Source organism: Canis lupus, chromosome 2 (genome assembly GCF_048164855.1).
Source record: "Canis lupus baileyi chromosome 2, mCanLup2.hap1, whole genome shotgun sequence".
NCBI classification, from domain to species: domain Eukaryota; kingdom Metazoa; phylum Chordata; class Mammalia; order Carnivora; family Canidae; genus Canis; species Canis lupus.
Window position 1 is genome coordinate 54,971,152 of NC_132839.1, and position 24,624 is coordinate 54,995,775.

The window sequence follows — 24,624 nt, forward strand, 5'->3', positions numbered from 1 at the left end:
TGGCAGGAAACAGACATGTCAACAAATAATTACCACCCAAGGAAGTAAGTCCCACAAAAAAAGTCTCTTCATGAAAGTCTAGGACTTCCCACATGATCAGACCCATAAATACAGAGAACAAACTAATGGTTGCCAGAGAGGAGGGGTCGGGGGATGGGCAAAATGGGTGAAGGGAAGTGGGAGGTCCAGGCTTCTAGTTAGGAAATGAAGAAGTCACAGGGATCAAAGCTACCTCACAGGGAATATCATCAATGATGCTGTAATAGCCTTAGGTGGTGAAAGGTGGTAGCTACACTTGCAGTAATCACAGCATGAAATCTAGAGTTGTCAAATCACTATGCTGTACACCTGAAACAAATGTAACATTGTGTCAACTACAATTTAAAAAACAAAATGGAAAAAAGGGGGGGGGCAAGTGGGGGCCAGTCTACAGCTTCCCTGATGAAGTAAAAACTCAGGAAAATCACAGAGCTTTCCAAAGAACACTGAATTGAATCTTGAAGGATAGGTGAAAGCTTCCAGACAGGGTGGAGGTGTGAAGGGTGTCTATGCAGTATTTGTGCCAAGTCTGAGGTAGAAGAGGAGGTGGCTAGAGAAGGAGCCTGCTTAAAGACATGCTACAGGCAATGGAGAACCACTAGGGCTTTTAGAATTTAGTTCCCAAGAGTACTTTGCAATTATCTTGGGCCTCTTTGTTCTATCCTTTCTTTCCTTAAAAGAAATATAATACACACACACACACATTATATATCAGAATATATATTTAGTTAAAATTAGTATTAAAATGTATTTGAGGGCAGCCCCGATGGCCCAGTGTTTTAGCACTGCCTGCAGCCCGGGGTGTGATCCTGGAGATCCGGGATCGAGTCCCACATCAGGCTTCCTGCATGGAGCCTGTTTCTCCCTCTGCCTGTGTCTCTGCCTTTCTCACTCTCTCTGAATAAATAAATAAATAAATCTTAAAAATAAAATAAAATAAAATAAAACGTATTTGAGAATATATGTTGGAATATTTAAAATTAGTATTAAAATATATTTATTTTTATATATCATGTATTTCTTTTAATTTTAAATATTTCAAACATAAAAAAATGATACCCATGTACCCAGCAACTAAATTTAAGAACTCAAATTCTCTCCTACTCTCTTTCAAAGGCATAAAATGTTTCAGATATATTTGAAATCCCACTCACTCCTCTTTTCTCCTCTTCCCTCTACCCTCATAGATAATACTATCTCAAAGTGGATGCCTACGATTTCTCTGTACATTGTTCTTTCACTGCATATCTAACACCATGGGCTTTGCCCAGTTTTTAAACTCTGGGTTTCCTTATCAGTAAAATGAAGGCAGTAGCTACTTCTCCCAGTTAGTGGATTAGAAATAGAATGTATATGGTGGCTATCATGGTGACTGGCACTGAAAAGAACTGAAGACCCAGAAATTTCATTCCCTCCTCCTAGACCATAAGCTACTCTCCAAAAGCAGCTTTGGTAACAAAATGTTGGTTCAATTTCATTCTTTTTTTTTATTATTACTATTATTATTATTAATTTATTAATGAGAAACGCAGAGAGAGGCAGAGACTTAGGCAGAGGGAGAAGCAGGCTCCTTGTGGGGAGCTCGATGTGGGACTCAATCCCAGGACCCTGGGATCATGACCTGAGCCAAAGGCAGACACTCAACCACTGAGCCACCCAGGCCTCCTGGTTCAATTTAGCTCTATTTATATTCCCCAAACGCAATACTTCTGCCTCTCTTCCTTCCCAATTGCTGACCTTTACCATGCTCTCTGCCATTACTGCCCGTTAACCTTGACAGGGACACAAATGCTACTTATCTATTATCTACACTGGTGGGGATCCCTGGGTGGCGCAGCGGTTTGGCGCCTGCCTTTGGCCCAGGGCGAGATCCTGGGGACCCGGGATCGAGTCCCACATCGGGCTCCCGGTGCATGGAGCCTGCTTCTCACTCTGCCTGTGTCTCTGCCTCTCTCTCTCTGTGACTATCATAAATTAAAAAAAAAAAAAAAATTTTTATCTACACTGGTGGCACCAGGAGCTGTCAGGCCATTAAATGTCTAAAGTGCTGAGTAACCTGAGAGCAGGTGGGACGTATGGGAGAAAGCCTGGTGTCGTGGAAGATGCCTTGGAGTTAGGCAGCTCAACAAAGGGACAGCCTCTTGATGCTTCAGATTCTTCTAGTCAAAAATCAGGACAATTTCACCTACTTCTCTGGATGCTGGTGATAACAGAACCCTAACTATGTACCAAGTACTCTTTGAAGCATTTATTGTATATAATAAGCCATTTAATCCCAACAAAACCTCCAGGGTGTAGAAGAAATAATTCTCCCCATATGACAGAAGGAAAGGAAAGCACTGAGTTTAAGTGACGAGTGGGACAGGCACTGAGCTGTTGCGTGGAAGAGCTGGGATCCGACTCCCCTCCCCCCCCCGCAAGGGGATGCACTCGGCGTCCTTAACCACTCCCCAGTGCGGAGGTAGGGCGGAGCTGCATTTGTAAGACAACGGGTCCCAAGCACGAGGCACGCAGTGCACCCAAAACAACAGCAGCCCGGCACGTGACCGTGGAAGGGTCCGGGACGAGTAGAGCGTTTTGACGTTCCGGGGGAGATGGGCAGCGCCGGGGGTCTGGGCTAGGATCACCAGTGACCGCTCTGTGCCGGGCACCCCGGCAAGTGGGCACCGGAGTACGCGAACAACAAGACGGGGGCTAGACCGGCTCTTCCCTCGACGCCCAGGGCGACCCTGGCCCACGCCCGGGCCTCTGCTCGCGGGTCCGCGAATACGCGTGCTTCTCTGCTCTCCCCCCTGGGCTGCTAGCCGCTACGGAGAGCTCTGCGGGCCTCGCCGCGCGGGGGGTGGCGGGCAACGGGGGAACCGACGAGCCTCCCTCTCCAGCCCCGGAGCCGGGTCGCCGGGAGCGGGGATGGGCCGGGCTAGGGCTCGGGCCCCTAGGCCCGTAGGTCTGAGCGCGCTGCACTCACCTTTCACGCTGGCTCACAGCTGGCAAAACCTCGGTCCAAACTCCCCGCGCCGCCTCCGCAGCCTCCGCGCCGCGCGCCAGCTCACTGCGCGCCGGAAGCCGGCCGATCCCGATTGGCTGCTTCCTGGGGAAGCCGACCAGTGGCGTCGTCGCGTGGCACCTGTCCCCGCCCCCGGGGGCTGCCGGGGCCGGATCTTGCCAATGCCCAATCAGAACGCGGAAAACAGGTCACGTGATGGCGACGCCCCGCCCCCGGGCTTCCGGCACTCTCGCGATGTTTGTTTTCCATGTGTATTTTGGTATCGGTGGAGGTTTTGAGTAAGGGGATCAGGAAACCCGGCTGTGACGGGAGTGAAAAACCCCGGAGTTTGAGAGGAGCGTGAGGCAATTCGACAGGCCAGGCGGAGAGTTTGGCGGATTGTCCCCTCTACCTCCTTGCAACGCTGGCTTCCCCCCGCCCCCCAGCTCCCGAGCGGGAGCGACTGAAAATTGTCATCGACGGGTAAGGGTCGCAAACTCAGAGGGCTCGAGGACGTGTGCAGGACCCGAGGGAGAAGCTACGCCGGACTCTGGGCTCTGTGATGCCAGATTTTTTTTTCCTTCCCTTCCTTCTCCCCCCCATCTCTTTTCCCTTCCTCCCTCCCTTTCTCCCTTCTTTCCTTTCTCTAAGAAAAGTTGAAAATGTGTTTATGTGTGAAATCTGCTGATTTTAAAATGCTACAAAAATAACATGCTGCAGTCAAACAAAACACATTGGGAAAAGGCAAAAGCAGGTTTTAAATTTTTTTTAAAAAGATTTTATTTATTCATGAGAGACCCAGAAAGAGGCAGAGACACAGGCAGAGGGAGAAGCAGGCTTCCTGCAGGGAGCCCGACGGGGGACTCCATCCCAGAACTCCAGGATCACGACTTTAGCTGAAGGCAGATGCTCCACCACTGAGCCACCACTGAGCCACCCAAAAGCAGGTTTTTAATACCAAAATGGCTACCTAGGAAGCGGGATAGAGACAAAGTACAAGGTATTAAAAATCTACCAAAAGAGAAAGCTCTTAACACTTAGACTCAAAGGGTACCATCCAGAATGATAAGTAGGATCCGTGCTGACACTTGTACATGGATGACAAGAGTTATAGGAACACTGGTCGAGGTTTTAGGAGCACCCAGGAGGGACACACACACACACACACACTCGCAGTGTTAGGTGAGACTCTGAGAGATAAATAGGAGGTAAGATTTGGAGGCAAAGGCCAGGAAATGGGAAAGACCACAGTAAGGTACCTTAGAGGAAATGTCAGGAAAATGAGCAACGGACAGAGATAACACTTGAGAGGAAACAGAGACCAGATCTCAGTTTGGACTTCACCGGAAAGGTAAATGGCAATTGTTGGATCTGGTAAATGGCAAGTAGGATAGGGAGAGCCTTGTTCACTAATTTTAAGGAAACCCAACGACTTTACATTTATGTACATATATATGTATCTCCACCACCTAAATCAAGGTATATACCATTTCCAGCACCTGGTACGGTTCCCTTGGGAGCTTCCCATCTCTCTGTGTCCTGAGAGGTAATCTGGTATCACACAGTGTATACTCCTCCACATCTGCCTTTTTTGGATCAACATAATATCTGTGAGCTTCATTTATATTGTGTGTACCAGTAACTCATTCTCTTTTATTACTGCAGAATGTAGAGAAAATTCGTGAAAACTTTGAAATGGCCCCCCAATAGTACTTTTTTTGTCCAATGAAAAATAAGGTGTTGTCTAGCACATCCTCAGGGAGAGCTGATTCTATGTGGGCTCTACACCTTTCATTGTCTTCAATATAAAGAACTCTGCAAGGTTTTTCAAAAAATGATTCTTGTCTATAGAAATGCAAGCTATGTCCAGTGGAATGCATTGAATTATTGTTGATTTCATTAGTTCTGCCAGTTTTGCAAGGTATTTCATTATTTCTCATTGAACTACAGTATATATGTGCAGTACTTTGAATTATCCTTTAAATCAGTTGTAATATCTTTTCGGATCTCATTAAAGAGTTAAATAAAACCTTTGACATGTGTTTATATCTTTATGAGAGTCATGATTATACTTGATTTTAAAAATTATTCTTTAACACCAGTACGCTATTGTATGAGCATGCCACAATTTATTTATCCATTCATCTACTGATGGACACTTGAGTTTTTCCCCTTTGGCTATTATAAATGAAGCTGCTATGGACATTTTTGTATAAATCTCTTGTGATTGCATGTATTACTTTTTCTTCGGTAAACAGTATCTAGGAATGGGATTTGTGGACCACAGGGGTGTGTATTTCACTTTGGTAGAAACAGTCATGTTTCCTAAGTGGTTATATTGTTTTATATATATAGTATATATAGTGTATATATACTAACACTGTGTAGATGTCCCATTGTCTGCATCCTTGCCAACACAGAAACTGCCAATCCTTTTCATTTTAGCTGTTCTGTAGGGTGTTTAATGGTATGTCATTGTTGCTTACTTAATTAACCATAGTAGGTTTTCAGGAGGGAAGTTGAATGGGTTTTTAGAAAGCGCTTTTGGTTGTTACGTGGAGAATGGCATTTGTACACCAGCGCTCAACAGCAACATCAATTACAATCACCAAAAGGTGGAAACAAACCAGGAGTCCATTGGCAGATGAATGTATAAACATATGTGTTGTATTCAGGCAATAGAGTATGATTCAGTCTTGAAAAGGAGTAAAATTCTGACACATGTAACAGTGTGAGCCCTGAAGAAGTACAGTAAATAAATTCAGCCAGGAACAAAAGGACAATTATTGTATGACTCCACTTATATCAGGTACCCAGAATTCAGAGACAGAAAATAAAATGGTAAATACCAGGGTTTGGGGTGGGGTGTATAATGAATAGTTTGTTTCACAGGTAGAATTTGTGTTTGGGATGATGAAATAATTCTGGAGATGGATGGTAGGGATGGTTGCACAGCACTATGAATGGAATTAATGTCACCGACCTGTGCACTTATAATGGTTAATGGTAAAATTTGTATCATATACACTTACACACACACACACACGGACACACAGGTATGCCTGATGTTCTGGGTCTGAGAACTGAGCAGTGGCTCTTGTCTCAATTGTACCTGCAAAATTTTAATTTATGGAAGTGACTGAATGAGGACACAGAAGATTTTATTCCTTAATGTTTCCTGAAAGGAGGAAGCACACTGCACACAGGTTTGGCTAGGATGCAGGAAGGAGCAAGGGAAAACCTAAGCCAGAGCCCTTATTGGGGTTTGTGCAGGCAAGGCAAGCCAGGGCAGAGAAAATAGTTTAGGATTGGCTAGTATGAATAATCCCGGTGGCTTTGGAGCAGAGGAGCTGTTCCTAGGTGCCTCATACCTGGCTCTGAATTTACTTCAGCCAGGGGAAATGTTGGCGTGGTGTGTGAGTCAGATAAGGAGGTGGCTGTGGTTATGGACTCAAGATGGGAGGCAGAGTTTGTAATATGCCTTTCTGTGCTTGAAAAAACAGGATCACAGACTTCGGCCATTCATTTCGCTGTGAGGTTAATAGATGTCAAAAGGACAAATATGGAAAACAAACAAACAAACAAAAAACAAAAAAACACAGAACAGTTGGCCCTGTGGCTACCTGGCATCATTTCAAGGAAACTTTCGAGTGATGACAGTGGAGACTTTCAGGAAGTACTGTCTAAGTTGTTCTAAACAACACAGGAAACATTTTACATGAGCATGAAATGGAGGAAAAGGTGAAGTATAAGGAGTCCTTCTAGGCCAGCACATAACTAGGTTTCCCACTTATACAACATTAGCCAAAAAAAAAACATCTGAAATTTTTGGAATCTCTAACAATATTCTGGTTGGTTTGTAAAAACCATGAGGTTTTTACATGTAAAAACATGAGGTTAATAATAATGTCTTGGTATATTTCTCAGGTCAATTTGTACTCTATGGTCAGGTATATTTCTCAGCAGTTATGTTGATGGAGGATATAAGCTGATATTTAGAAAAGTCTTATGTTGGGACACCTGGGTGGTTCAGTGGTTGAGCATCTGCCTTTGGCTCAGGGCATGATCCTGGAGTCCCGGGATCGAGTCCCACATCGGGCTCCCTGCATGGAGCCTGCTTCTCCTCTGCCTGTGTCTCTGCCTCTCTGTGTGTCTCTCATGAATAAATAAATAAAATCTTTTTTAAAAAAAAGTCTATGTAAAGATGAGTGGTATTGTATATAACCTCGGGGAAGGAGTGATTATGGTTGGGGACCTAGGGTAGGAGCATAAGACACTGGAGAATGAGTGGTCCTCTCCCTGAGGGGGTCAAGGAGTTGACTGATATGAGGCAGGTACCTCGTGGGATACAGCTTCCATGACCCAAAGCACAATGGATATGGAAAGACACAAACTCAAGGTCTATGAAAGCTCAATTTCCAGGAAATCCCAGTGTGTAGCCAATTATTTGTTGTTTTAATAGCATATAGCATGAAGCCAAGAGAGCTAGTTTCTTGTATCACAAGCTCTTGGGCAACTTATGTCTATCATATATAGTCTAGAAACTCCAGGAGGCATAAGAAGTGGTTACCGAAGTCTCTAGAGTGAAGGAGTTTCTGAGGGTGCTAATGGAAGTGCCTGTTGATTTTAATTTGGAAGTAAAATTTGTAAATGAGGAATATGTCATCACCAGCCCTAAAAGGACCAAAAGATATGGGACTTAGATGACTGCAGTGAGCATGTCAAGTGAGTCTCCTTGGAGAAGGATGTCATCAATCATGGCATACCTGTGCTTCTGGTGGACAACGTGAAGATCTTGTCTGCACAGACTGTATGTGGTGGCAAAGCTGTTGAGGTTCCCTGTGCCTGGAAAAAGTATGTTGTATCCTTTTGGGGGTGAAGGCAAAATGCAGCTGAGAGGCTGTTGAAATAGGCACTTGATATATTAGCCACATTTATAAGAGCAATATATATATACCTATTAGCAATATATATATACCAATATATATATACCACATTTATAAGAGCAATATATATATATATATACCTATATATATATATATATACCTATTAGCAATATATATATACCTATTAGTGAAATAGGCACTTGATATATTAGCCACATTTATAAGAGCAATATATATATACCTATTAGCAATATATATATATATACCTCTATATATATATATACACACACCTATATATATATTAGATGAGACTAGAGCATTAATGGGACCCAATGGATGGGACCAGAGCATTAATGTAGTAATCCACCATGAGTCACCTGTTATGGACTGAATATGACTGTCCTTCCAAAATTGAGAGGTTGATGCCCCAACCCCCAATGTGACTAGATTTGGAGTAAGGCCTTTATGAAGATGACTAAGATTCAATGAGATCATAAGGGTGGGACCCTAATCCAAAAAGACTGGTGGCTTTACAAGAGAGACTTCTCTTTCTCTGCACTACCAGAGGGAAAGACATGTGAGGACACAGTGAGAAAGCCTACAAGCCATGAAGAGAGGCCTGACCAGAAACTGAATCAGCTGACACCTTGATCTTGCATTTCCCAGCTTTCACAACTTTTGGAAAACCAATTTCTGCTGGTTAAGTCACCCAGTCTGTGGTACCCAAGCTAACCACTACTGCACCCTTTACTTTGTCTAGGTTTAAGAACAGGTGAAATTGGGCTGTCAAATGGAGAAGCAGCAGGAATAATTATCCCTTTGTTAATTAGGTTTTATATAATAAGTTTTAATCCTCCAAGGCCCTGTTTTAACTTACATAGGGCCAGCATAGCTATTTTAACTAAGGGGTCCGTGGAGTTCCATTGTATTAAGCCAATTTGCAAGTGCCAAAGATTTGGCTTTAATTTATTATTCATTGTGCTAGAGTGTGTGTGCCCAATATGGGATATTTTTAGGACAATGGGTATTATGACTATGGGAAATTTAGGCAAAGCTATAGTTAAAGTGAGACATTCCTAGTTTTTTTCTCTATCTTATATTTAGTTACTTTCTTAAGATTATAGCAGGCATGATGTTTAAATTTAGTGGAATCTCTAGATATAACTATAATTTGAGCCCGAGTATTAAGACCGTGAGGTTGCGTCAATTGGTGCATTTTAGCAAATGCTAAAGTTAATTTAGAACATAGGTTGCAGATGCACAAAAGACAATCAGCACCATTTTTATCTTTTTTGTTATATAAATTCAGTGTATACATTTTTTGGATGCAAATTTTGGATTTCCAATTAGGTCAAATGAAGAACAGATCTTTTCGTTAGCTCTCACAAAGACCTATGTAATGTACCTAATTTACCTTTGTGTTAAAATATTTTATAGACACATTTAGTTACATTTTATTTTTCTCCCCCTGTATCTAAAGTTTGGTGTGGTTTTGTTCTTTTTTTTTTTTCTCTGCCTACTGTTTTTTTCTTGTTTCAGGCTTTTAGCTCCCTGAAGCAGTGGTTTTTAGTTTCTGTCTCTGGCTGATAAGAGGAAAGAAGGAGGGGGAAGAGCCCTATGCTTCTAGGCAGCAGCCTCTCCTTGCCCGCAGCCTAATCTGTCCCCCTCTTACCATCCCCCCAACATGCACCTTTTTTCCTCTTAAGCAAAGTCTTTTAGAACAGCCATACAGCTGTATCTCTAGGTGGGTAAAGTGCCCCCCCCCCCTTTTTCTTTCCTCTCCTGTCTGTCCCTGACAGTTCCCACCCACCCCTCTGTTTTGCTTTTGAGTGTTTACCTGATAAAGTCTTAGCTTGAATAATTCCAGCAGATCTGAGGGGCATAGGGGCTGTCTCTAGATTTCTGGTTCCTAGCCATGGGTTGATTTAGGACTGGGGAATATTGGTAAGGGATGTGGGGGTTACAGAAAGGAGGTGGCTGTCGGTGTGGGCTTGGGATGGGTTGGAGGGTTTGTAATAGGACTTTCCGAGCTTGCAAAAGTGGATAGCAGGTGAGGTGTAAACAACTTTGGCCTTGTGGTTAACAGATGCCAAAGAGACATATACAGAATCCAGGCAGTTTTAGCAACCCTTTTCCACCCTGGGGCATTTTCCAAGAAGCTAGTGCTGCTGGCTATGTGTCACCTCAGCTGCACATGTGTTAGGCATAACCACACAGCTTCCAGCCATGAAAGAGCCAAAACAAAAACAAAAACAAACAAAAAAACACCCCCAAACACCCAAAGACAATGAAAGAACACCTTTTGCAGTAGATAGCTGTCACTTTCACTTGTCTGCTTGCAGCACCTTGATATTCCCTGGGGGAGCCACCCCTTCCCAACTCTCAGCGTAGCGGACTCACGCCTTGTGGAACTGACTCCTTAAGCCTAGAGTGCCTGACATGGTCATGTGACTTCCGCTTGGACAATCTGCATCTCCTGCTGTCTTGGCCTCTGTTACTGGTTCAGGGATGGGCCTGTGAGTCCAGTTAGTCCATTGCTGAACATACTGGGAGTCTGGCAGGTGCATCCTTTCTGGTGAGGTTGCCACCCTTTAGGGTGTCCTCTTGGAGCTGGGATTGGGAGGGGAGCACCAGGTGGAGGAGAAGTGGGACCTACCCTAGGTAAAAACCACCACAGAGAAGAGTACAGGCAAGAGTGGGAAAGAAACTGGGTTCTGATTGGATTGTTCCACACCCTGGATCCCACAGTTCGGTAAAGTATGGGAACTGATAAGTTCCCTTTCATACTTAAAAAAATTCAAGGTGCAAACTGGTGGACCTACTCTACTATATTACTGTTTGTGTGATAAAAGGAGGAGAAAATAGCGTTTATACATATCTGCTTGCAAATGCATTTAATCTTTTCTGTTAAGTAGGAAACTGATAATCAAGGATACCTATTATGGAATAGAAACTGAGTAAATGGGGAAAAAATCATAGATGTCACTGTATATTCTTTTCTATCTTTTGACATTTACATTTCTAAGAATGTTACCTATTCATAGTATTAAATACAGAATTCTAAAAATACAAAATCTAGAGGTTGCAATGGTATTTGATAAACCTTAGGAAGAACAAATCTTATTACATCAACAATATTGAATTTTCAAAGACTATGCTAGTAAGATAAGTATATTTACATTCTGAACCGCCGAGAAACAAAGTAAGAAAAAGAACAGTTAAGAGAACAGGTAGATGGAGAAAGATCTTAATTAAATCTAAGGTTAGCGGTGCCTGGCTGGCTCAGTCAGAGCAGCACGCAACTCTTGATCTCTTTGGGAGTCGTCAATTTGAGCCCCACATTGGGTGTAGAGATTATTAAAAAAATAAAACCTAAAAAAAAATAAGTAGGAGTGCCTGGATGGCAAAGTTGGTTGAGCATCTGACTTGTGATCTCAGCTGAGGTCCTGATCTCAGGTCATGAGTTAAAACCCTGTGTTGGGCTCCATGCTGGATGTGGAGCCTACTGTAACAAACAAATAAGTAAATTTAAGGGTGTGTATACATAGCCTGCCTTGTACTTGTAGTATGTTTACTGAGAGGATGCAAGAAGCTTTCTGAGATATCTAGTGATAACTGCAAAGTTCTTGCAGAACATTCAATGTTATCCACAAGGAACTTCTGTCTCTGAGTAAGATGTAGTTAGGTATCAGTAGGTCATCATTCCTGCTGCAGCAATTTGGCAGGCAGCAGGGGGTAAACTACAAAAATCATACATATTTCTAAAGATTTTATTTATTTATTCAAGAGAGACACAGAGAGAGAGAGGCAGAAACATAGGCAGAGAGAGAAGCTGGCTCCCCGCAGAGAGCCTGATGTGGGACTCGATCTCAGGACCCTGGAATCACGCCCTGAGCTGAAGGCAGATGCTCAACCACTGAGCCACCCAGGCATCCCCAAAAATCATATATTTTTTTAATTTTTTATTTATTTATGATAGTCACAGAGAAAGAGAGAGAGAGAGAGAGAGAGAGAGAGAGAAGCAGAGACATAGGCAGAGGGAGAAGCAGGCTCCATGCACTGGGAGCCCGATGTGGGATTCGATCCCGGGTCTCCAGGATCGTGCCCTGGGCCAAAGGCAGGCGCCAAACCGCTGCGCCACCCAGGGATCCCCAAAAATCATATTTTTAAAGATATCAGAGAACAGTGGAAGCAGAGAAGGAAGAGCCCATTTTAGGTGAGCTGAGATTGTTGGTCCTTTTTCCTTGGGTCATTTGTGAAGTCTGGGCATAGGCTAAAGACTGAGATTGGCTTACATTGAATTGTTGAGGCCACTCAGGCTATTGTTATAGGCCAGAATCTAGATATGATGCTTTTTTCCCCATGGGTAATTGGTAAGTGCTGGGATAGATTGGGGGTGGGAGAGGGGAGGACCCAGCCAGGGCTTGGACTGGAAAGGCAGAGTAAGATCTGCTGTCTCTTAGTGTTTGGAAGGTGGAGTCCTGCTAGAGGGAAGGGCCTGTAACACAAGGCAGGCCTCATTCTCAGGATAATTAAAAACAGGAGTAGACAGAGTCTAATTAAAGCTGCAACTCACTCCAACTCAGCTCAGTTCCTGATTGGATTGAGGCATCATCCCTTTGAGCTACATTGCCTTAAAGACGATGGGTAAACCCTCCAGGTGAAAATGTGATTAACTTTAACTTCTGTGAGTCGTTTATACACAATATTTGGCATAACAGAAAGCTACAAGTCATAGAAAAAGCAGGTATGGTAGACTGAACAACAGCCTCCCAAAGATATGTGTGTCCTGATTCCTGAAACCTGTGGATGTAGAGACTTTGCAGATGTGATTGAGGATCTTTTTTTTTTTTTTTTTAAGATTTTATTTATTTATTCATGAGAGACACACAGAGAGAGAGGCAGGCAGAGGGAGAGGGAGAAGCAGACTCCAAACAGGGAGCCCGAGATTGAGGGTCTTAAAATGGAGAGATTATCCTGGCTTATTGGGATGGGGGGCTAATAAAAGCACAAGGGTCCTTACAAGAGAGAGGCAGGAGGGTCAGAGTCAGTAGTAGGAGATGTGAGGATGGAAGCCAGAAGTTGGAGTTATGTGAAGAAGAGGTCACAAGGCAAAGAATGCAGGTGGCCCCTAGAAGCTGGAAAAGACAAATGTATTCTCTCTTCTGAAGCCTTCAGAAGGAACCAACACTGCCAACACCTTGACTTGAGCCCAGTGAGACTGGTTCTGGACTTCTGACCTCCGGAACTCTAAGATAATAAATCAGTGGTGTCTTAGATCACTAATTTTGTGGTTATTTATCATAGCAGCAATAGGAAACTAATACAGGAGGGCAATGCAACTGATAATCAAGAGGGAAAAAAATGGGGATCCCTGGGTGGCGCAGCGGTTTGGCGCCTGCCTTTGGCCCAGGGCGCGATCCTGGAGACCCAGGATCGAGTCCCACATCGGGCTCCCGGTGCATGGAGCCTGCTTCTCCCTCTGCCTGTGTCTCTGCTTCTCTCTCTCTCTGTGTGACTATCATAAATAAAAAAAAAAAAATTCAAATCATTTAAAAAAAAAAAAGAGGGAAAAAAATGAGACAGTAAAGGTAGACCCACATCTGATCTGGATGTCAAGGACTTAAAATAATTATTTAAATATGTTAAAGAAAGGGCATCTGGGCTGTTCTGTCTGTTGAGCTTCCAACTCTTGATTTCGGCACAGGTCATGATTTCAGGTCTAAGCCCGGGACTAAACCCCAGGTGGTGGTCCTCACTCAGCTGGGAGCCTGCTTGAGACCCTCCCTTTCCCTCTCCCCCTCCCTCTTCCCACTCCCTCTCTCTCTTCCTAAAATGAATAAATAAAATCTTTTTAAAAATATGTTAAAGAAAATAGTGGGAGCAGTGGACAAAATGGTGATGAAATGGGGAATTTCAATAGAGATTTGGAATACGTGAACATTCTAGAATTGACATATAATATCTGAAATGATAATTCAGATATTATTATTATTTAATATCTCTGAGCAGCAGAGTAGACACAAGAGAGGCAAGAGATTAGTAACCTAAACTTGAAGACAGGCCAATGGAAAATATCCAAACTGAAGTTCAGAAAGATGAAAGAATAGAACGAACAATGTTAACTGCAAAGTTTTTGTTTAACGTCTTTCCAGAATACAGTATTTAGCCAAGAAGATTATTCTGTTGATCTTAGAATGTTTGTTTTAAAAAATAAAAGGGAATTTGTATATTTGAACTATAAATAAACTCACTTTCTAAATCCTATTGTAGATGCTCCTATTAGATCTTGTTTTCTCTCGTGGATTATAAATAACATAAAGCAAAGCTTCTAGCAGGCTTGAATCGGAAAGCCACATCATTTGACAGACAACTCTGAATTTGTTTTCACATTTGTAAAATGGAGGTGGTAGCACATGTCTCCTAGTTTTAGGGTGAGGATTCAGTGACATAAGGCCCTTTGCATAATGCCTGGCACACGGTAAATATCTGTTTTTATTTTTTTATTTTAAAGATTTTATTTATTTATTCATGACAGACAGAGAGAGAGAGAGAGGCAGAGATACAGGCAGAGGGAGAAGCAGGCTCCATGCAGGCAGCCCGATGTGGGACTCCATCCCGGATCCTGGGATCAGGCCCTGGGCCGAAGGCGGCACCAAACCACTGGGCCACCCGGGCTGCCCAATATCTGTGTTTTCTCAGGCGAGTACTTCTGGTTGGTCAGAAGATTCATCGGGGGAGTCTGAGAGGGTGAACTCTCATCACATAAAATGAGCTTAAATGAGATAATGAGTAATAAGAATAAATAAGACTTATTTATATTCTTAAATAAGAAAAATAAGACTCTCTATAAAGTCCTCACAAACGGTGTCTTGTCCTGTTATGGCATGAATTTCAGCTTACCAACCCCGGTGGGCAATAAATAGCATTTTCGTTCCCTTTTAAAAGATTTTATTTATTGTTTTGAGACAGAATGCACAAGCAGGGGGACAGGGAGAGGGAGACAGAGAAGCAGACTCCCCATTGAGCAGGGAGCCCCACCTGGAGCTTGATCCCAGTGCCCCAGGATCATGACCTGAGCCAAAGGCAGATGCTTCATTGACTGAGCCACCCAGGCACCCCCGATAAATAGCAATTTTCTTTATTTTTAGATAATTTATGTTTTGGGCTCCCCACCAGCTAGAGTGACAGCAAATGAATCTCCAGAATTTGGGATCTTCTTTCCTCTCTGCCGAATGGTGTGTCTTACGTTCTAGAGGCTCATGTTGTGCCAATGTGTCAAGAGCGGGTGGTCCTTAAATACCTTTCCCCAGGGGATCCCTGGGTGGCACAGCGGTTTAGCGCCTGCCTTTGGCCCAGGGCGCGATCCTGGAGACCCGGGATCGAATCCCACATCGGGCTCCCAGTGCATGGAGCCTGCTTCTCCCTCTGCCTATGTCTCTGCCTCTCTTTCTCTCTCTCTCTCTGTGACTATCATAAAAAAAAACAAACAAACAAAAAAACCTTTCCCCATAGCCACCGAGAAGTATCTTGTTCCTGTGTATGTGCCTTCCTCAGGCTCCTGGACTCCCTCCTCAACTTCTTTTCCCGGTTTGGGGGCGGGAATCTTTCTGCTGCTACTGTGCTGACCAAGGGCATGGGGATGTTGGAGAGTCTGCCCAGAGCACAGCTTCCCCAGATACCCTAGACAGCAGTGCCCTCTCTTCAATCATGTTCCCTGGGGAGCTGGCCAGGAAGCAGGGCCCCAGGCCTTTTTCTTGAACCCACTGAACTCATCCCTGTTCTCATAAATCAATTCCTCGTTTATTTTTCCCCTGCTTGAGGGGCTTTTATCTAGTCTCCGTAGAGAAACCCTCTTCTTAATCAGTGAAGGCCTCTGAGAACTATTGGTTTCAGACTAGAGTAGTCTCCCTTTATCTTCAGAGGGTACATTCCAAGACCCCTCCCAGGGGATGCCTGAAATCCCAGAAGTACTGAACCTATATGCTGTTTTTGCCTCTATACACACATACCTATGATGAAGTTTCATTTATAAATCAAGAAATTAACAACGATACCTAATAATAGTAGAACAATTCTAACACTATACTATAATGAAAGTTATGTGAATGTGGTCTCCCTCTCAAACTAACTTATTGTTCTGTACTCACTCTTTTTCTTTCCTTTGAAGATTTATTAATGCATTTGAGAAAGAGAGAGAGTACACAGGGGAGAAGGAGAGGGAGAGAGAGTCTTAAGCAGACTCTCCACTGAGCACAGAGCCCCACGCAGGGCTCAATCCTGTGGCTCTGAGATCACAACCTGAGTCAAAACCAAGAGTTGGATGCTTAGCTGACTACACCACTAGGTGCTGCTTTGGACTCATTCTTATGAAGATGGACGATGACAGAATGCCTATGTCATTGATGAGATAAAGTGAGGTGAATGACATAGGGACTCTGACGTAGCATTAGGCTACTGCTGACCTGATGATACATCAGGAGGAGAATCATCTGCTTCTGAACTGTAGTGACCATGGGTAACTGAAACCATGGAAAATGAAAGAGCAGATAAGGCAGGGGGCGGGGGGGACTTCTGTATTTTCTGCTTTCATTATTGCTTCATCTCTCATCTGAGCCAATAAACACAGACCTGGCTTAAATGGATGAAGAAGGAGAGGAGGAAAGATGCCATAAGAAAATAAAAATCCGGGAGTGCCAGGGTGGCTTAGTTGGTTAGGCATCCAACTCTTGGTTTCGGATCAGGTCATGATCTCAGGATTGTGGGATTGAGTTCAGCAAGGAATCTGTGTCTCCCTCTGCCTCTCCCCTCCTCCACTTGTGTGCTCTCTCTTTCTCTCAAATAAATAAATAAAATCTTTTTTAAAAAAGAAAGAGGGACACCTGGGTGCCTCAGTGGTTGAGTGCCTGCCTTCAGCCCAGGGCGCGATCCTGGAGACCCGGGATCGAGTCCCACAGTGAGCTCCCTGCATGGAGTCTGCTTCTCTCTCTGCCTGTGTCTCTGCCTCTCTGTCTCTCATGAGTAAATAAATAAAATCTTTAAAAATAATAAAAAAATAAAAATTAAAAAAATAAAAAGAAAATAAAAATCTAGCATGGGAGGGTTCCAGTGATAGTATAATCCTGGTGCCAGATTAGCTTGCCTAATAACAACAGTAAAGGTGACCAGAAGAAGGAGCAACCATTCTCCAGGCACTGGACAACTGGCAGTGCATGACAGTGACCTCCAAGAGAAGGGGAACACAGGAGATATACTCCAAATCATTTTGGCCTTCTATTGAGGAACAGTTTTCCAACCATAGCATAGTGAGCTGGACTCCTAGCAGAGTAGAGATGCCCTGCTGTGTTGAAGAGTAGAATTCAGGGCTGCTGAAGCAGACACAATCTATAGGTCATGACACCGGAAAGAATGTTGTCTCATCTGTGGGAAGCAGAAATCTATGTAGCGGGTCCCCTGAGACTTGCTGTCTGAGAGATGGGATGCACATGTGTTGGGGAAGACTGTCAGGCTTCCAAGAGAGAAGCTGCTACAGAGTTGAGAATCAAACATATATGAGAGATCTAGCAGATAACGCAATCTAGAGCATCTACAGCATCTCATCCAGTAGATGCTCTGGAAAACAGGAACATGTGGCCCAAACTAACAACAAGATACAGATGTTGGATTTAGCAAAGACTTTAAGGAAAATATTATAAACATGTTCAAGAATGTAAAAGAAAGTATGTTCAAAGAATTCAACAAAAATATGGTCATAATGAGTGTGCTGATGGGAAACCAGCCCAAATGGATGTAATAGGTGAGAGGATCCAGGGATTTAACTACTTTCAAACTGCCTTTGCCCAGTACTCATTATTTTAGGCCTTCCTTCACTCCTAATTCCAGAGATACCTTATTCTTCTGACAGCTGTTCCTTTTTAGGATTCTGTGGTAGAAACTGAGTTGGTTTTCACCTTATCCCACTATTGGCTCAGGAATGGCCCCTTTTCAGATCTACTAAGACAATCACCATTCCTCTTCTGTTGTGGCCTCCAAAATTTTGTTACTGGTGTCTCCTCTGTTCTCCTCATCCTTGCAAGTTTATTGTAGTCTTTTTTAATCAGTTTACTATGGTTTTAGTAAAGGTTTTAGAGGGAGTGAATGTAGATGTGCATGTTTAATCTGCAGCTGTAGCCCAGAACTCCTGTACTAAGTCTTAAAAGTGATTTAAATAACAACATTTCCTGGAAATGTTCTCATCCAATATGTGAACAGCCTTCTGTTTGCCTCCTCCTCACTAAAAGGCCTCAAATGAGATTTCTTAATCTTTCTTCTTGTGTTCTCAAGGGCCACAAAGCCTCTAAAATAAATTATAGTTATGCCAGTCCCAAGCCCATTACTTGGACATGACAAATCATAAGAGAGAGACACACATTTTCTTCTAAGGAAGTAGCCATCCTCAGGGGACTTGGGCTCACCACAGTTTTACAAATGCATACCTTCTTAGACATGTCTGGCTTTTGATGACAGTTAATATTAAATTATGCTTCAAATATAAAACCCCTACTGCATCTAACTCAAGCTAACAACATTAAGTGATTACCTAGGTTTAAAAGGCTTCTTCTTCCCTTAAACAAGTCCTGTCAGCCTCAGTATTAATTATTCTGGGTTCTAGTAAACACTTCACTCTTTTTTGCCATTGGGGGGGGGGGGGGGGAAGCACCTTTGTTGCACAAAGACTAATAGAAACAATTCCCTTTTGCCTATTGTAAGTCTCCATGCAGTTGGAAGCACTGGATGTGCCTCCAGCCTGTGTTCTGTGATTGGAACATCTATCTAGTTGGAGCTTTCTTCTACTTTTGGCTTGGCTGCCCTCTGAATGGGGAGCAGGCTGCTCTACTTCAGGTACAGCACTCCTTCTAAAACCAAACTACAATTCCTACCTACCCCCCAAGTATATTAGTATTGATTTTTACCTATCTCAGCTGGTCATATTGTCATCATACATCATATATCAGGCCCAAGTAGAACCTGCATCTTCATGTCCAACTCCAACATACTAGAAACTATCATTGTCTGAAGGTGTTTTCACACCCTGTTTGCTTTCAGACAAGCTTTCTGCCTTCTTTTTTGTTAACAGAATCTTGATTTTGTGCAAGAATCTATGCACATCCTTCTTCTCTTACAAACTGACACTGTCCCTAGCTTGAGAGAAAATTTGATTAGTTGGGTACCATTTCCCTAGATGGGATTCTTCCTGTGTGGATAAAGTTCTTCCAGTGATGCATGGAAACACATCTCCTGGGGAAACTTCTGCCAAAGATTTTATTCATTCCCAAAAAGATACTCCCAGAGTCATTCTCTTTTGCTGATGATTGTCAGGTCTTCATGTGGCACCTGGAGCTACAGCAAACTTCTTGTGGTGGGGACAGAATCCCAGCCATAGAAGGACAGGGGAGAAAGATGGAAAGCCTTTGGGTCCTCCATGACATCCCCAATTATACCAATCATGGAGCTTCCCCACTTCAGGAAATTTTTTTTTAAATTTTATTTATTCATTCATGAGAGATACACAGAGAAAGGCAGAGACACAGGCAGAGGGAGAAGCAGGCTCCCTGCGGGGAGCCCAATGCAGGACTCAATCCCAGGACCCTGGGATCATGACCTGAGCCAAAGGCAGATGTTCAACCACTGAGCCACCCAAGTGCCCCAGGAAATCTTGTTAAATAAATAAACTACTCTTATTTTTAAAAGCCAAATTGATGTTGAGTATACTACATTTTTTCTGTTAGGTCCTTCAGATCCACTGTCCACTCCTCTCTGAATCATGAAGTTGAGTTTGGCCAATGGCATTTATCAATAGTAGATCAAAGGATGGTAATAGAGAGCAGTTCCCATAACCACTCCTTCTCCTTGCCCTCTCAGGTATGAGGGTAGCCTCTCTCTGTTACTGGTGACATCCCTAGTTGGTTTCCTGAACCCTGCCCATACCTTTGTAATCCCTCCATTTAACCTCTCTGAAATGTCCCCTTTTCAGCTCTCTTCTGTAGGGACCCTGACTGATACATTGGGTTTTCAACTGAGGCACTTGCTGTCTACCTGACTGAACTATCATGGCCTCAAAGACATTTTACTGTCGTCTTTTACATAGATGGATCTGTTCACTTGTCTCAGTTCATGAGGAAGGTCATGTCCCTCTTTGATGTCTGACATTTGCCGGCTGCTTTCATAAGCATATGTATCCTTTTAATAAATCCACCAATGTTTGTATTGACTCCAGGCGACTTTGGGGTTGTTCAAATTTTTTTTTTTTTATTTATGATAGTCACAGAGAGAGAGAGAGAGAGGCAGAGACACAGGCAGAGGGAGAAGCAGGCTCCATGCACCGGGAGCCCGACGTGGGATTCGATCCCGGGTCTCCAGGATCGCGCCCCAGGCCAAAGGCAGGCGCCAAACTGCTGTGCCACCCAGGGATCCCCGGGGTTGTTCAAATTTATGGCCAACTGGAAAAACAATGGAGAGAAATAAATCTCCAAATGTCTTTAGATGAAGGACTTTATATATGCCTCACCACTGTCTTCTGAAGAAGCCTTGTGAAATGCTCCAGCTGAAAATGTTTTGGTTGCTGCAACCGTTTCTCTCCTCTCAGGCCATCACTTTGTTTTCTTCACCCACCAACCAGGTTCCTCTGACAACTTTCTGGAAAGTTGCTTTGCTCCAAAACCAGGCCTCACATTGAGGAGGGAAATCGGAGATGCCCTACAGTCTTCACCTAGATGACCTTAGGTAATACCCCATATGGCCACTTGATGGCGCCCAAGAATCTTCTCCTTCACTTTGCTCACATGATCCAGGAATGGCTCACATGAATAAAGCAGGTATGATAAAGAAGTCCAAAAAAAGCTGTTGATATGTTCTGACATGTTCCATTATGGGTCATAGTACTGTCTTGCCTGCCATTTTTATTCTTTCAATATCTATCTATCTATCTATTTATTTATTTATTTATTTATTTATTTATTTATTTATTTATTTATGAGAGAGAGATTGAACACAAGCAGAAAGGAGGGCTAGAGGGAAAAGGGAAAGGGAGAAGCAGACTCACCTCAAGCAAGGAGCTCATCTCTGGTCTGGATCCCAGGACCCCGAGATTGTGACCTGAGCCAAAGGCAGACACTTAACTGTCGTAGCCACCCAGGTGCCCCCATGCCTGCTATTTTTAAAGCATACAACAGAAAGGCACAATCCACAGCAGGATTATTCTGTTTAATTTTATCCAGATAAAAAATTACTGATCACATAAATAGAAATGTATGTTCACAGGATATATAGAAATATCACCATATGCAAAGTGTAATACACTATTGTCATCAAAGAGTTGTGAAAGGGTTTCACAGATCTGAAATACCTCCGTCTTTTACTTTAATGAGACACACACTTTATAGATTATACTGAAAAGGAAGTTTGTGAAGCCTCTCAGAAACAGCAAGAAATTCACTGTAGACTTTTGGCAAGGGGGTAAAGTGGCAAAATAGGATTTTGAAAATTAGATTGTCCAAGATATGTGCAGATACCTGAATCAAACAACCTAGCTCTTGCCCTTAGTTCTTGCAAGCATAAGATGCATAGCTATCAAAGAGACATGACTTTCTTATCTTGAAATATTAATGGGTTGACTCATGAAGTTTTCTGCTGTGCGCTCTGTGGCACCCACTTAAAAAGCATCATATACTAAATGCCATCTTACTAAAGTAGTGCAAAGCATTTTTTTTTAAGTATATCAATCTCTTCCATTTGTAAGTGTCCTACCATAGCAAATGCTGTTGGCGCTTCACCTATATCTCTTTCAATCCCTCTGATTCTGATCCCAATTCCAACATGTATTGTTTTTTTCCCCACACCAGGTAATTCTCTGTATCACCAGCTGTTCAACAGTTCGACTCAATTCTGGCACTATCTACCTGGAGGTAACATCAGATCCCATGGGTTAAGATAAAGTTGTACAAGATTGTCTCCCTCTTCAGATGCCAGTCATAACTCAAGGTTGTCACCTGGGCTTCTGACCAAACATGATAGATTGGAGGTTCCCAGGGCCCCTTCCTTGGGTTTGATTAATTTGCTAGAGTGGCTCACAGAACTCAAAGAAACATTGTACTCATTAAATCACGAATTTATTATAAAACAATGTAACTCAGGAACCACCAGATGGAAGAGATGCACAGGGTGAATGAGGTATGGGAACGAGGTACAGAGCTTCCATGTCTTCTCCAAGCACCCTTCTCCCCAGAGATCTGTTCTGTTCAGATCAGATCTCTGTTCACCAACCTGGAAACTCCCCAAACTCCATCCTTCTGGTTTTTCATTTTATCAATCATAACCATGATTGATAAAATCATTAGTCACTGGCAAATGATTAACCTCAAGCCCCTTTCCCCTCCATGGAGGTCAGGGGGTTCCAACCCTCTAATCACAAATTTAGTTCCCTTGGAAAGACCTTTCCCTTAGGAAGACCTAAAGGCTTCCCAGTTCACCTCATTCATACAACTTTAAAAGGTACTTTTATGACTCTCATCGCTTAGGAAATTCCAAGGATTTTAGGAGCTCTGTTCCAGGAATACGGACAAAGACCAAACATGTATTTCATTTTTTTAAGATATTATTTTGTTTGAGAGAGAGAGGGGGAGGGAGAGAGAGAGAGAGAGAGAGAGAGAGAGAGAGAGCATGAGCAGGGGGATGGGGCAGATGGAGAGGGAGAAGCAGGCTCCCCGCTGAGCAGAGAGCCAAATGTGGGGCTCCATAACAGGACCCTGGGATCATGACCTGAGCCAAAGGCAGATGCTTCACTGACTGAGCCACCCAGGTGCCCCCAAATATATATTTCTTGTTATAAATCACAATATCACAATCTCTTTCACCATTTCTATCTTGTAATCCTCCAGCTTCCAGGCCATTCATTTCCAACAGCTTCTACCTGTGACTGTTCAGTATCTGTCTTGGGGCTATGGAGATTGCTCTGCACATCAGCACACAAAACTTGCCAGTATTACCCGGGAGTTAATGTGTCCTTACTCCAAGTCTGTGGCTATTGACTGGTGCGAGGGTATGAGGAAGGACACACTCTGAGGCGTAGTTTACCCTTCAGAACTCCCTTCTGTATCTGTTGGTGCTTGACCAACGTCATACTCTTGTTGGCTTTTACCTTTCTCATATGTCTTTCCCCCATTCCTTCTCTTGTTTCTCCCTGGAGCACTTTCTTAATAAATCATTTGCACATGACTTCTGTCTCAATATTTGCTTTTGGGAACCCAACCTAAGAAACCAACATCCCAATAAACCATGTGGCCATGGATAGCCTTATGTTGGGATACACATCAAAGTCCACCAGAAAAAAACCTTTACTGAAACATTGCAGAAAGTCTTTAGCCTTGAATCCATTACTGCAAAGAGAATTCTGCTTCGGTGTAGGTAGGGAGGTGGGTAGAGAGGTAGAGTAATAATGCCTATAGCTTTGCTCCTGACAAGCAAACAAGGGCTGCCATGGAAATGCCCACTAGAGTCCTTTATGCTTTTAAGAGGAGCAGTCACAGGGACTCTTGGTAGGGAGTCTCTTCTTCCTGACTGCTATGGAATGATCCTGGATCTCTGTTGTAATTTCCTATACAGCTGAAGATTTGCAGCCCCAAGACAAACAAGTTTTTAATAGTGAAATGCCTACCAGAGTCTTTTGTACTTATATGAGGAGCAGTCACAGTGGCTCTTGGTAGGGACTCTCTTCTTCCTGACTGTTATGGAATGATCCTGGATCCTGGATCTCTGTTTTAATTTCCTATGCAGTTGAAGAATTGCAGCCCCAAGACAAACAAGTTTTTAAAAACCCAGTGTCTCCAGAACAATTGGCCACATCCTGGCTACAAATATGATTTTCTCACTCTGCCCAATAACCACAGAATATGCTCTTTTTTATTAAGAACACACAGGACAGGGCACCTGGGTGGCTCAATGGTAGAGCATCTGCCTTTGGCTCAGATTGTGACCTGGAGTCCCGGGATTGAGTCCTGTGTTGGGCTCCCCACAGGGAGTCTGCTTCTCCCTCTGCCTGTGTCTCTGCCTCTCTCTCTGTGTCTCTCATGAATAAATAAATAAAATCTTCAAAAAAAAATACATGGAACATTCCCCAAGATAAGTCATATGCTAGACCATGAAATAAATAGATAAACAAATAAATAAACAATGAAGGATTTTGATATCTTATAGATATGTTCTCTGATAACAATGGAATTATAAATGTTAAAAAAAAAACATTTAGCCAAGTAAATTTGAAGATCTAAAGGATTTTATTAAAGATTCATGAATTGGGATCCCTGGGTGGCGCAGTGGTTTGGCGCCTGCCTTTGGCCCAGGGCGCGATCCTGGAGACCCGGGATCGAATCCCACGTCGGGCTCCCGGTGCATGGAGCCTGCTTCTCCCTCTGCCTGTGTCTCTGCCTCTCTCTCTCTCTCTCTCTCTCTCTCTCTCTGTGACTATCATAAATAAATAAAAATAAAATATTATAAAAAAATAAAATAAAGATTCATGAATTGGGCAGCACCCCTTCTAGCAAGGAGAGTGGAGTTCCAAAGGGTTACAGAAAAGGGAAGGTTTTTAAAGGTAGAGCAGTAGTGGAAAAAAGGAAATTAGCAAAGAATCCATTCTTCTAGGCAAAGTTACCTAAGCAGAACAGAAGGAGCCTACCAGTA

The 24,624-nt window shown here is 43.2% G+C and overlaps 1 protein-coding gene and 1 long non-coding RNA gene across 6 annotated transcripts in view; one reads left to right on the forward strand and one right to left on the reverse strand.

The window, feature by feature from the left end:
• Nucleotides 1–3,133, reverse strand: part of BLM (BLM RecQ like helicase) — a 99,694-nt gene extending 96,561 nt beyond the window's left edge. For all 4 annotated transcript variants that reach the window (XM_072800477.1, XM_072800488.1, XM_072800461.1 and 1 more), the window contains exon 1: nt 3,008–3,133. The gene's annotated coding sequence lies outside the window, so the exon portion shown is untranslated. The remainder of the gene's footprint in view (nt 1–3,007) is intronic.
• A 131-nt stretch (nt 3,134–3,264) lies between these two features.
• LOC140618313 (uncharacterized) lies at nt 3,265–23,163 on the forward strand. Of its 2 annotated transcripts, XR_012018496.1 has the most exons (4): nt 3,265–3,508; nt 20,570–20,765; nt 21,792–21,854; nt 22,827–23,163. It is a non-coding gene; the product is annotated as an uncharacterized lncRNA (long non-coding RNA). The 2 variants fall into 2 exon arrangements; XR_012018495.1 differs by having other exon boundaries at nt 21,792–23,163.
• Nucleotides 23,164–24,624: the final 1,461 nt, after the last annotated feature.